The following is a 12,247-nucleotide window of genomic DNA, read 5'->3' as shown; positions in this document are numbered from 1 at the left end:
TCTTTTATTTTAAATGCAGTTCCTTTATTCATTACAATTACTCCCAATGGCCTGATGGAACAGATCAGATGTGGCTGGAATGAGTTGAGTCCACAGTGCTATAGATGAAATTAAAAAAAAAAAAAAAATTCGAAATCCCTTTTGGGACCCTTGAAAACCATTTCTAGTCTAAAGCTACAGGGCAGAAATGATCAATAATGGTGGCCATTTGGCTCATTCATTTCTTTTAATGAACACACTCACAACTCACTAAAAGCATTCTTATAGGACTGGGATGGATTTCAATTCTCTGGTGACTGACAGAAATAGAGCCTTTGATAAAAAACCTAGAGGGAGTAGCACTGCGCCCCACCATTCCTTCCTTCCCCTCATTTTTACAACACAGTCCTGTTTCACTCAGAAAAATATGTCATCTTGGTACAGACTGACAAGCAGTTGATCGGCAGCTATTAGCAAAATTCTCCCCATGATTCTTAATGCAGTTTATTTTAGGAAAGAATCCCAAAACTGTGGATGCATTTCAAATAGGTAAAGTCTAGTAAATGTAGGAATAAAGGCCTCAAGAAAAAATGGGCACTGAGCTGGTTTAATCATTTTATTAATATTCAGTAGGATCATTTCCATTTCTGTAGTCACTGCCCTAGTTCAAGTAAGCATTAATTTGTATCTAATAAAGTGCCATTAATACTGAGGATCCTTATAAATTGCTTTGGATAAATGAACAACATCTGGATTATTGCATCAGTCTCTTAACTTGTCTCACTTATTCAAGTTTCTTCCAATTATTACCTACTTTATATCTAACTGCCAGGAAGAAAAGCTCTCTCTTGAATTTCCACCAATATTTAATTCCCTGCTTATTATGAAACTAGAGTTTGCTTATTCAAAACTCTTGTGCTTGAGATTGATTTTTTTTTTTCACTGATTTCCCAAGATCTTCATTTCTTCCTATCAGTTAATCTCTTAGGACTTCAATGCATCCATATTCTTCAAAAAAGTGCATTTTAATTTTCTGGTGTCATAATTTCTAATATGTAAGTTTAAGAATTTCTAAAATAAAAATACTAGCCTGTTGGCAAACAAAGACTAGAAAGTCTCTGTGATTTCAGAAAATGCCCCTTTCTTGGATGTAAGTCAGAGATGACTTGGTCAAGGATGGAAAGAGCTATAGGGGTGGGGAGGGGAGTGATGATTTTCTGGGCCTTTCTCTTTGTTGCTTCCTTGTCTCCCTATTTGTAAGACCATATTGTGTGTACACAATATGAGAGGTTTTGATGTTCAAAGATGTAGTAACTGTTTTCAGAGCAAATGAGCAGTTCAGTATGAATCAGGAGTAAGTTTACAAAGTATGTATTTTAACCCTTTAGATGGGGTTTTCTGAAGTTCAAGTACAATAGTTGCATATCACATAGAATTGAATTATGTCTTGTCTTCACAAATCTTGTCATATTTTATGTATCATGAAGATAAACTTAGATCGAAACTCTCTAAAGGCATGAGAAAAATGAGGAGACTTTCAAAAGTCTGGTTGAATGGTGCAGAGCTTAATGTGCATAAATATTAATTTTAGCAGACAAATTTCTGGGCCAGGCCTTGGAATTTTAATTGAATACTTTTTATCAGCAAGATTATTTAAATGCTTGGATTCATAGTTTCTATGTCACTGGGGAGTTATTTTTGAGAATAATATCATCTTTGCCTTTATAACTCTGCAACATCAGTTAGAACTTTCCACTTCATGGAATCCCAGAGAATCTTGGCACATCTGCCAATCAGCTTTGTCATGAAGTGTCAACTCTATTATGAGAAAACAATTTCAACAACAATTTGGAAGATCAAATGTAGAAGCAAGCTATTGAATTTACTTCTTCACTTGTTTTTCCTCTCATCCTGTGTTGGGAAATACATCTCCCACAAATAGATTCTCCAATTTCTCCCAAATTACGTCCTTAACTGAGTCCCACACCTAAAATGGACTTTCTCATTTACCCAGATCATTCTGCCCAGAACTGCCATTTTAACATTTCCAAATGAGGCTTTATTCATTTCATTTGTATTTCCATTGGCATCCCTACAAAATGAAAAACTATTTTATACTATCAAGGACCTCCATGATGCGATTGCTTTTTACTTGCTCAGTTTTTCTCTATTAACTACCTTTTGAACACTGAATGCTACACATGACTCTCAAACATAATTTATGCTTCTCCACTTGGCTTCCAATCTCCAGTTTGGCCACTATCTCACTATCTTCTCCACTCCTAAAATACTCTTCTCAGCCTACTTCTACCAGCCCCCCCCCGTGGACTTTCCTTGATTTCCCCAACCATGAGTTCTCTTCATTTACAAAATGCACTTTTCGGGGCACCTGGGTGGCTCAGTGGGTTAAAGCCTCTGCCTTCAGCTCGGGTCATGATCCCAGGGTCCTGGGATCAAGCCCCACATCAGGCTCTCTGCTCAGCAGGGAGCCTGCTTCCTTCTCTCTCTCTCTCTGCCTGCTTCTCTGACTACTTGTGATTTCTGTCAAATAAATAAAGTCTTTTTTAAAAAAAACACACTTTTCATCTACTACAGTGGTTAAAAACAGGTGATTTTTCACTCAGTCTATAGATATGGGCAATGTCTAGAGATATTTTTGATTGTCGCTAGTGAGAAGGTGCTATTAGCATCTCCTGGCTAGAAGTTAAGGATGGTGCTAAACATGCTACAATATACAAGACAGCTCCCCACCACTAAGAATGATCTGATCCAAAACGTCGATAGTGCGGCAGTAAAAAAAACAAAAACAAAAACAAAAACCTAATTTAATCCAATTTGACACCTTTATCTCAATCCTTCCCATAATTTTACTTGAATATGTTTATCTTTGGTCATCGGTATTAGGATATAAGCCTCTAGAATAGCGGGACCACACTTTATGCAGAATTTTATTTCCACAAAAGTCTAGCACAAACTCTGGTATATGCAGGCACTCAAAAACATTTTAAAATCTATGTAAAATGGATACCTGGAATAAGCATGCAAGAAGAAAACACTTACCATCAAGCTACATTAAGTTCAATATACACTTTCTTTGAAGGCTTTGAAAATTCATCTATCATTTGAAGATCTCTTAATGATGAAAATCAACTGGCATTATGGCTGGTAAAGAGAGAACGTGTGGGTCAGTATGTATCTATTGTTGATAAGAGACATATTACAAACTTCACTTTATGTTCATTGTAATGAAAAATGAGGCTGAGGTTTTCAGGGCTGGTATACCTATCCTTAATAGAAACCTTCTATTTCTCCTATAGTAGATTTGTTGAGTTGTTGTTGTTATTGTCATATACTGTGCCACAAACAATTAATCCTTGTTTCAGGAAGGTTTCTCAGCTGCTGGGTAGTATGTGCTGGTTAAATCAGCTTCAATTTGTTTGTATTCCTCTAAGTGGAGCATCTAGCTGTTGGGCAAAATAAAACATTAAATTACCTTGCCAACTTGCTATGAATATTTGAAAATGATTGGTATTGGAATACATAAGCAGTTTTTTAAGCTTCCTTATGAAATGAGCTGATGCATTTTGCTTACTAATGGAATATCCATGTTTACATCATGTCCCACAGTCTCTGAAATATGAAAAAATGAATGGAGGTGGTGGTTCCCTGCTTTAAAGAACAAGTTTAAGCAATGTGCCTGCCATTCAAAGTCTTCCCAGATCTGCCCCCTACTTACCTGTGTTTCTTTCAGAAATGTCCTGCTTCAGCTGAATCACTTCATTTATAATCTCTTGAATGTATCTCTTACTTCCTTTACCTCTAAGGTTTGTTCTTCCTTTTTTTTTTTTTTTTTTTTCCACCCTCAAGTTTCTCAATCATAGGATGCAGTTCTCTTATGTCTCTGAATTGCTGGCCATTCTAAACCATCCGTGTCACATGCCAGCTTCCCTAAAAAGAATCCCTTTATCTTCTAAATCATGCCTTTGCCTTTAAAACATAGCATCTTCTACAACTCAGTTAACTACTACTGACACGTTGTTGTCATTATATTTACGCATTATTATTTTTCATTTTCCTCCAAATTGTAAAGTCCTAGCAATAGGGACAATGATTTACAGACAATTTTGGGTATACTCAGCACCAGTACACTGTCCTGTATGTAGTAATTGTCTATTATACAATAGTTGAATAGATGTTGAATGGATGACAGTTTTGCTTTAGGAGTAGAAAATAATGTGGCAACCTGGCTATAAAATATGAAATGAAATTGGTTTTTCCAACAAATAAACGTCAAGAGTAAATGAAAGGAGGACTGTTATGGACATAATATGCAAAAGTGATGTGTGACTCTTGTTTGAGAATTGATTTTAACGTACTAATGTAAAGGAACATCGGTGACATAATTGGAGAAATATGTGATAGAATGGGTAATGGATGATATTAAGGATTTGTGGTATGACAGGAGTATGTTCATTATGTCAGAAATAGTTTTTTACAAGTTAGAGATGCATACTGAATTATTTACAAACAACATGTTTGATATTTGATTTAAAATATTCCAATTTAAAAGTACTAAGTATAATAAAAAAAACTTGGCAACAATTGGCAAAATATTGATAATCACTGAAGCAGAGTGAAAGTTACATAGTGTTCATTAAACTGTTTCACTCTAGCTCAGTTTAAGTTTAAATATTTCCCCTGAAAGTTCAGGTAGATACATAAATTGCTTTGGAAGAATCACCTTTAAGTCATCCTCATGGTAAGAGAGTAATCTTTCAGTCATTTTACATATTTACTCTATGGGACTCCAGTGCCTTGGATAAAATTTCATTATAAATGTTTAGCCCAACACTTATGAGCCGACTCACCATGTGAGAACACTGCATTAGTTGTATAATGCCCTACTCCTCTGTATGGTACAGAGGACTGGGTGCTTAGTGAGTCAGTCTGGCTATTTGCTCTTCTCTAAGGACCCTCTTTTTATTATTCATAACTGTCTGGCTTGAAGGAGATTAGTGTCAACCTAGTAGCCAGTCACTGACCCCAAATGACTTACTCTCTTATCCCAAGAATGACCAACAGCTCTGTAAAAAGCAAAGAATAATTTTTTATCTTTGCTAGCTGAACTGCATCCACTCATCATTAATGCCATGGAAGAGAAATGATATGAGGAAAACTTTAATAGACACACCAGGGATCAGATAAGTTGATACAGAAGCTGAGGACATTACCAAACAGTAAATGCTAAAGAAAGATGGTGAAGAGAGAAGACAGATGAATTTGTGACTTCAATAGTAGACTTGGTATTGTCAAGTCTTTCCCTCATACTCATTACTATCTTTCCATCTTTGTTGCCACTTTCCTAGACAAGTTCCTCTGCACAGCTCCTCAAGTGAAGCTCCAAAAGCTGTCAACCTTGGTTATCTCCAAAAGCATGCCCCAAACCAACCCCCAAAGCATAAAATCTAAATTATAGTCTTGTGCTTGATAAAGAAACACGACTTCCAAAAGAGCCCTTTACCTTCTCAGCTTTCAGTCACTGTTATGCCCACCTGTCTCTCCATCTCTCTCTCTTCCTTCCTTCCTTCTTTTCTTTCTTTTTAATTTTTTTGAATTATTTTAAAAATTATTTTTATTAACATATAATGCATTATTTGCCCTAGGGCTACAGTTCTGGGAATCATCAGGCTTACACACTTCATAGCACTCACCATAGCACATATCCTTCCCAATGTCCATAACTCAACCACCCTCTCCCTACCCCCCCACCCCCCAGCAACCCTTAGTTTGTTTTGTGAGATTAAGAGTCTCTTATGAGAGAGAGAGTGAGCGAAAGAGAGAACACATGAGCAGGGGCAGAGGGAGAGGGAGAAGCAGAATCCCCACTGAGCAGGGACCACGATGTGGGACTTGATCCCAGGACCCTGGGATTATGACCTGAGCTGAAGGCAGATGCTTAATGGACTGAGCCGCCCCTATGTCCTTCTCTCTACTGACAGCAGTGTACCTCCCTTTCCCTGTGGGTTACTTCAGCATCTTTCCTGGTGGTCTTTTTGCTCGAATCTTTTCCTCCTCAACACACACTATTGGATAGTTCCAGATTAAGCTTCCTAAAATATGGCACTTACCATACGAATCCCATGTTCAAAAACTTGCAGTGGCTTACCATTGCCTATTACATAAAAGCCCATTTTTGTTCACTCAGCATTCCAGGCTTCACCAATCTGTCTAGTTTACATTCTCAGTGTAACTTCTTTTAAGCACTTGAACCTGTAAATCAACAGAACTAATTGTACTTCCCTGAAAATACACTGTTGGGTCTCCATTCTTTGGTTTATTAATGTTCTAATTACTTACAGCCTCTCTTTCCATACATATTTACTTGAGACCTTCCAATTCTTCTTTCATCATCATGTAGCACTGAAGTCTTTCCTGTCTCTGTCAGAATCCACCACTTTCTCCCTAAGATTCTACAGCTCTTCATGTATATCTTCCACGGACCATTTCCTCTCACTGGTATTATAACCTGGTATAAGCTTTAGTTCTCCAATCATAAGCTTTTGAGAACACAACTTACTGATTTCACCTTTGTATCCCTAGTCTCTGGCACAGTGGTCTGTGTTTAGGATATGTGTAGTAAATATTGGTTAAAAAGCTGGTAGAAGGAATACTAAAAATTCTATGCAAAAGTAGAAGTCAAGGCAAAGCAGTGTTTTCACACATTTAAACTTGATGGTGTTTAAATTCTAATTATCAAATAAATTATCACCATTTACTTGAGGCTATCCCAGGCGTTAGGCTAAGTGCATCTTCGCATTGTCACATTTAATCCTCTCAGTTTAATAACTGTCTAGATGAGAAAATTGAGACTTGGAGAGATTGGGTAACTTCTCTGTACATGGTCTATCTGATTCAAAACCAGGTCTGCTTGTAATCAGACCTAGTCATTTTTCTATTATCATGCCTGGGAAGCCCTGGGGTTTAGCAGATATAACCCAAAACACACCTCAAGAGATTGAAAAAAAAAAAAAAGACTCAAACAGAAGATAATTTCCTTTACCCATCTTTTACTTCAATAACAGAAGCTTTTCTTTTTTCTTTTTTTAGTGAACTTTTTTATTTTCTATATTTGTCTGTGAGGTGGGACACTCATTTATTTTCATTATTTTCTTTATTACCTGTTGTCTTATATACCCAAGGATTTCATATTTTTAATTTGTTTGAAGGCATTTAAATGTACAGCCTCTCACATACTGTAATGAGTTGCCTTTACTTCCCCAGAGCAGGCATGTCATCAGCCTGTGCAACTATTTAAACAATACTGTCATATTCTAACATATATGTTCTAATCTACTTTTGCAGTTGTTTTCAGAACCAATTTCTAAGTCTTGCAAGAAAATCAATTTCATTACTTGATAGTCTCAATTTTAATTGGTTCCGAATAGTTTTGATTCTTTCTAGAAATTCTTCAATTCTGAAAGGATGAGAATTTCATGTGGATACTTATGTAGTTCTTTTTGTTTTTTTAAGATTTTAAAAAATTTATTCATTTGAGAGGAAAGAGAGCAACACAAGCAGTGGGGAGCTTCAGAGAGAGGAAGAAACAGACTCCCAGGTGAGCAGGGAGTTTGATGTGAGGTTTGATCCTGGGATCCCGGGACCCCAGGATCATGATCTGAGCCGAAGGCAGATGCTTAACTGACTGAGCCACCCAGGTGTCCCTTTAGATGTAGTTCTTAAAAGCCAACTCCCAAAAGGAATTTTAAAAATTATTTGGGTGATGCATAGCTCCCCATGGGGGCCACTTAAAAGAGAGCTCATTTGAACGTGGAAAATCTGGTATGTGTGTGTGTGTGTGTGTGTGTTTGTGTTCTGATCTGCATATATATATATATATATATATATATATGTGTGTGTGTGTGCATATATATATAGTTTTTTAAAATTCCCTAGTTAGAGAGTATATCATAAATGTCAACTAATTACTACTGTATGTCAGAAATTTCAATATTTTTTTTAAGATTTTATTTATTTATTGGACAGAAAGAGAGAGATCACAAGTAGGCAGAGAGGCAGGCAGAGAGAGGAGGAAGCAGGTCAACTGCTGAGCAGAGAGCCCTACGCGGGGCTCGATCCCAGGACCCTGAGATCATGACCAGAGCCGAAGGCAGAGGCTTAACCCACTGAGCCACCCAGGCGCCCCAGAAATTTCAATATTTTAAAAAAGAAATTTATTCTGGGGATGAGGGAGACAGGAAAGAATTCTGGAAGGAAATGTATTCGAGTAGTCCATGGGGCTTTAACCTGGGAGATGGATAGCCTTAGGATATAGCACAGCATTTCCTTGAAAGCATTGGATGTGGAAAGCAGCTGAGGTGAGTTGGGTAGTCAAATGTGTTGGGAAAATATTTGTCAGGAAAAAAAAAATAGATGTTTACTTTACATTTCCAACTCATTTGATAATGGCTCAACCTTATTTTCTCTATATAACCTCTGATAATACTCCCATTTCCCATGTAAATAAAACTGCTATTTAGGCTGATGATTATGATGATGGTAGCATCCCTCATATTTTGGTATGTGTGTGCTTTGAACAGTTTCTTATTTTTTATTTGGTTTCACATCTATAAGTTGTATGATTATGGAAAGTTATTTAAAATCTTGGAGCCTCAATCTCCTTTTTTGTAAAACAGAGATAGTTAAGGTTGCCGAGAGGATTAAATAAGTCAGCCCCTGCGAAGTGCTTGAAACCATGCTCAGTTGTTCAGTAATAGCATGATTTGGGCAATCCCCTAGGCCCGTGAGAAAGTATTGATATTTCCAATAGAGGCAACCTTTCCTTTTGGAAGTTCCCAGTTACAGGAATATGAAAGAGCACACAGTGCTGTAAACAGAGGTATGTTTCTCTACGATGAACACTAAATAAAGTCTCAGAACACCACGTGCATTACACCTTGTGCAAACACCCTTGTGTTTAGGGCACCAGGGCGGCTCAGTAGGTTGAGGTTCTGACTCTTGGTTTCAGCTCAGGTTGTGATCTCAGGGTCCTGGTCTTGGGAAGGTCATGTGTGGGGCTCCAGGCTCAGTGGCGAGTCTGCCTGACATTCTTTCTCTCCCTCTTCCCCTGCCCTCACACGTGTTCTCTCATTTGCTCTCTCAAATAAATAAATGTTTTAAAAAATTGGCTGCAAAATTAACTTTAAAAAAACCCAACCAAACTAAAACCCCAATAGTTTGTGTTTAGAGAGCCCTTCTAGATTTAAAAAAGTAGGCAGGGCCAAAAAAAAAAAAAAAAAACATAATATATGTCTGTCCCCCAGAGGACAACTACCTTTTTGCTTCTGTGTTGTTTTTCATGGGTTAAATATATATATATCCATGTATATATATATATATATTTGTATATATAATATATACACACACACAAACTCCTCATCTCTGGAGGACCACTTATTATATAAGAAAAAAATTTATATGGACATTATTCTTGGTATGCAAATGTAACACACTTGGGAATTATAAAAAGATGCCTCAAAACATATTGATCTGTGCATTATTAAGAAGATAGTTATTCTGATTTCTTGAACTTACAAAGTTGTGAAGAATATGGTCTTTGTAATTTCGCTTTTGCATATGTTCCGAAAATTCCCTGAAGTTTCTTGGCAAGCATAGTCCTCACCTTCCATCCTCACCTTCCAAAAAACACACTTCATCACCTATGCAAACAGAAAGATTTGTTAGGTATTGTACTCTTTTGTACCCAACTTTTATCAGGAAAAAACAAATAGAAAATGAGTATGTGTGTGTGTATATATATATATATATAGTACGTATTCAAATGTACAACTCTATCATCTGTAGAAACTCTACTGTTACAGGTCTAAAGATAAAATAAGATCACAGAGAAATGATTGTGAAAGCATTCTATAAATGCTGAAACACATGAAAATATGTTTGCTAGTAGAAATGATAATAAATTGTTGTGTGGGATATTCATACTTAGGTCTATAATTTTACTTATTTTATGTCTCCAAGGAGGGACCAATCCCAGTCAATATTTTCACCAACAGATACCAATAAGTCAATAAAACATAATGTTTATGTAAGTTAATATATAATTATCTATAGTTACATATAATCATAGATAATTACATAACTTAAATACAGAATTCTAAAACATTTGCTATTTCTCCCTGACATAGAAATTAATTCAGTTCAGTTTAGTTGTGACACACAGGGTTTTTAAACAACATTATAGGGTGCCTGGGTGGCTCAGTGGGTTAAGCCTCTGCCTTCGGCTCAGGTCATGATCTCAGGTCCTGGAATCGAGGCCCGCATTGGGCTCTCTGCTCATCAGGGAGCCTGCTTCCCCCTCTATTTCTTCCTCCCTCTCTGCCTACTTGTGATTTTTCTCTCTGCCAAATAAATAAATAAAATCTTTAAAAATTAAATTAAATTAAATTAAATTTAAAAACATAAGCCACACTTTTTAAATTTGGAAATTAGTGTACTTCTTATAATCAATATCCAAAAAATTGCTGGTTAGTTATCTTTTATACTGCAAAACTTTCATTAATTATGTCTTACAACTAATTCTGTTTCATAGTTAAGGAACCAGAATATATTGTACTCCATGCGTCTAGAGACTTTTTGTGGATATTTTGTGGATATAAATGCCTAATACTTAATTAGCCTCCATCATCATCTATACATTTATTTATTTTTTGCTATGAAGTATTTGTGAATGCTTATTCTACCTTAGTCATTAAGTGCCATGTTGTAGAGGTCACAGACTTCTCTAATACTACATTTTGTTTTCAAAAGCCAAATTGTGAATGATGAACATGTGTCTTAGTAAAAAAATATATGGAAGCAATGGTCTAATGCATCCATAGCATTCTTGGACCAGCCTTGCTTTTCTGAATGAAAATCAGAAGATACAGCACTGAAATCACAAAAAGGCGTTCCAATTAAGAATAGAAAATGGTCTCAGATATGACTCATATTAGATCTTACACAAATTGACCTAACATGCCCCCTTTCCCCTTCATTTTAAATTTCATATAAAGAAGCAAAACCAAACTAGTATAATAATATTTTAAAGTATACTTTAAAAAGATCCTCAGTATTATGCCATCTTGAGTTTTTATGAAATTAGCTGCCTAACTATTTGAAATATTTTCATATATTCCATTATCTCTACTTATAGAGATACACACATATACATATGAGTATGTATAGAGGTACAACACATGTGAGCCCGGTGTCCCAGCGTCTTTAGGTAGGTAAGAGTGGAATCTGACTTCATAATGAGAAAGAGGAGTGGCCATACCATACTATGCTCATGAAACAAAAGATGTCCCAAGTATTCCCTAAGCACCTGAAGCTCTCTGCCACCACACTATCAGCTCTAGCTTTTCCTATACCCATTCTAGTACAGACTGTGCAATTCATTCATTTGTTGAGAAATAAGAATACCCTTATTTTGCACTTTCCATCCATGATGTGGTAAATTCCTGGAATTTAGAAGTGAAGCATGTTCTGCCTCAAGGTCAGCCTCACGGGGAGACAGACAAATAATAACAAATAATATGTGGGATAGCAATAACAGAAAAACCATCGAAGCAGAGAAGAGGGCAGTCATTCTAACACAGCTTGACCTAATAGGGAAGAGAGAGGGTTTTGTCTTAAAAGAGCTAGTGTCTGGCCTCAGCGATAGCATATGAGTAGGAATTAACCAAGTAGCTATGTTTGCATGTTTTTCCTCTTTGCTAGATCTCACATTCTGATATTTCAGATTTAGTCCTAGGCCTTCCTGCCTTATTTCTATAGACTCCTCTGGAAGTAGTGTCATTGCCTCTTGGGGCCTCAGGGCCATGTCTGTGTTAATTATTTCCAGGTAGACTTCTGAGCTTAGTGGGGAGGTTCAAGATATGACCACAAGGTGGCAGTAGCACACACAAACTTTATTGGGCACTGATCGGTTCCCCGGGAAAGTCCCACCCAATAGGAGGCTGTCCACAGACAAGGGCCCAGGGCTGCTGCTCAGAAGGGGAGGAGGACAAAGGATCTCCTGGGGGCTGGGGCAGCGCTGGGGATTGGCGAGAAGTTTCTGTGTGGGCAGTGTCACTGTAGCTGCTTGGTGACTCGACAGTCTTTGGGGTCAGAGAGTTCAGAAGGGAGGCGTGGGTTTGGAGTCTCCATGGCCCCGGGGCTTATCTAGTGCTAGGCCTAGATAGGGCTAGGATTGAGGGAAATGCAAAATAAG

At 37.1% G+C, this 12,247-nt stretch overlaps 1 protein-coding gene across 3 annotated transcripts in view; it reads right to left on the bottom strand.

Moving 5' to 3' along the window:
* The window catches only part of KHDRBS2 (KH RNA binding domain containing, signal transduction associated 2), a 628,493-nt gene that overhangs the window by 4,366 nt on the left and 611,880 nt on the right, over positions 1-12,247 (bottom strand). For 2 of the 3 annotated variants that reach the window (XM_045070404.1, XM_045070408.1), the window contains 3 exons: positions 9,571-9,695; positions 6,146-6,249; positions 3,040-3,141 (listed from right to left, as the gene is read on the bottom strand). The gene's annotated coding sequence lies outside the window, so the exon portion shown is untranslated. The remainder of the gene's footprint in view (positions 1-3,039; positions 3,142-6,145; positions 6,250-9,570; positions 9,696-12,247) is intronic. The other variant, XM_045070405.1, reaches the window with a different exon arrangement.

The sequence above is a fragment of the Mustela putorius genome, unplaced genomic scaffold, assembly GCF_011764305.1.
Source record: "Mustela putorius furo isolate JIRA1106 unplaced genomic scaffold, ASM1176430v1.1 tig00003969_pilon_pilon_pilon, whole genome shotgun sequence".
NCBI lineage: Eukaryota > Metazoa > Chordata > Mammalia > Carnivora > Mustelidae > Mustela > Mustela putorius.
Note: the sequence above shows the minus strand (reverse complement) of the source record. Positions and strands in the feature narration are given on the sequence as shown.